Below are 2042 nucleotides of genomic sequence, written 5' to 3'. Positions count from 1 at the left end.
AAGAGATAATGGAGGATAAAGAAAGAGCAAGAGAATCCAGTACCTCAAATGATGAGACTACTGACCCCTCTAGCATCTACTACATGACTCCAAAAGAAAGACGTATTAAAAGGTAAATCACTGAAAAAAATCAAAGAAAGTTAAAATCAATTGATTACCCTTCTTGTTCAAATTCCACCAATGCTGAGACATCTGATGAAAATCGTACTGGTCAACCAGTAGCTGCAGACAAGCCAGTAAAATGCAATACTGTCAAGTCCAAGGCAGCAATCAAAATTCATACTGGTAAACCAGTATCAGCTGACAAGCCAGTAACTTCCCACGCTGGCTCGTCAAATAACAAAGGCAAAGCAATATACCATGATTATGGTACTGGTTCCAAGAAGAAAGTTGCCCATAAGGTAAAAGCTATAGTGGACCAAATTGTGGAATCGTGTGATGGGTCATCTATCACTGAGATAATGACTGTTAAGCTTAACCAGCTCATAACAGCTATATCTGAAAGCAGACCTGATCTTACTGCCCCCATTAAGTTTGTGTATGACCAGTTACCAATACCAAAAGTGATAAAATGCTACAAATGTGGCAGCAAGTTTCACTTAGCCAATTAGTGTACTCAAACCCAACCCCCATATGCTACTGCCTCTTCAAGTAGACCAACAGAAAGGAATAGATCATCAAATATGACCCTTCTAGAACTCATCCTCAGATGTGTTCCCAAAAAGAACTAATCTCTTAGCTACTGTGCAGGGCATTCGAAACAAGCAAATCTGGTATCTCGACAGTAGATGTTCGAGACATATGACCGGATGTAAGTCCCTGCTAATGGACTATCAAGAAAAGGATGATCCAGTTGTTTCATATGGAGAAAATTCGTTGGGTTATACAAAGAATTTTGGTACTCTAACAAATGGGAATGTTACATTTTCAAATGTGGCATATGTCGTTGGGCTTAAACACAATTTACTTAGCATAAGCCAACTGACAAGCAAAAGTAAGATAGTTCAATTCAGAAGGAAAATTGGCACTATTTTTGATAAGACAGGGAAGCCACAGCTGACAGCAAAAAGACATGAGAACATGTATCAAATTGACATGAACACAACAGTTAGAACAACTGATACTTGATTTTATTCAATGGTAGCAGACAACCTTAAGTGGTTATGGTACAAGAGACTCTCACATATCAACTTCGAATATATTCACAAATTATCAAGTAAAAGTTTGGTGTCTGAGCTACCGACAATGTCTTATGTGAAGGACAGATTGTGTCCTGGTTGTGAAAAAGGGAAGCATCATCATGCATCATTCAAGTCAAAGCAGATTTCATCTGTTGAAAAACCATTTCACTTACTTCATATGGATCTGTTTGGTCCTGTTAATGTGGCCAGCTGTAGTGGGAAAAAGTATACACTGGTTATTGTTGATGAATATTCCTGATACACTTGGGTATTCTTTTTGAAGCAAAAGAGTGAAGCTGCTGATGAAATTGATAATTTTATCAAAAGAATGGAACTGTTGAATGGGCAATTGGTGAAGCGGCTAAGAACATATCATGGTACAGAATTTAGAAATGCTACACTAGAAGAATTCTGTACTGACAAAGGTATTTCACAAAACTTTTATGCTGTAAGAACACCTCAACAAAATGGTGTTGTAGAAAGAAGACACAGAACTCTCATTGAAGTAGCAAGATCTATGTTGGCTGAGTCTGGGTTGAAAAATTCATATTGGGCAGAAGCTGTGAATACTGCCTGTTTTACCCAGAATTGATCTTTAATTATGAAAAGACATCATAAGACTGCTTATGAAGTTCTCAAAGGAAGAAGACCCTCAATTTCATTTCTTCATGTATTTGGCACTCCCGATTACATTCTAAACAATAGGGACTAACTTGGTAAATTTGATGCTAAATTTGATGAAGGAATATTTCATGGATATTCCAACATGTCAAAGGCATATAGGGTCTACAACAAAAGAAGGGGATGTTTTGAAGAATCCATTAATGTTACATTTGATGAAATTTTCCCCACTTCACCTTC

This window comes from Rutidosis leptorrhynchoides, chromosome 1 (assembly GCF_046630445.1).
Source record: "Rutidosis leptorrhynchoides isolate AG116_Rl617_1_P2 chromosome 1, CSIRO_AGI_Rlap_v1, whole genome shotgun sequence".
In the NCBI taxonomy this organism is placed as follows: domain Eukaryota; kingdom Viridiplantae; phylum Streptophyta; class Magnoliopsida; order Asterales; family Asteraceae; genus Rutidosis; species Rutidosis leptorrhynchoides.
The sequence above is the reverse complement of the archived record's forward strand: the minus strand, read 5'-3'. Positions refer to the sequence as shown.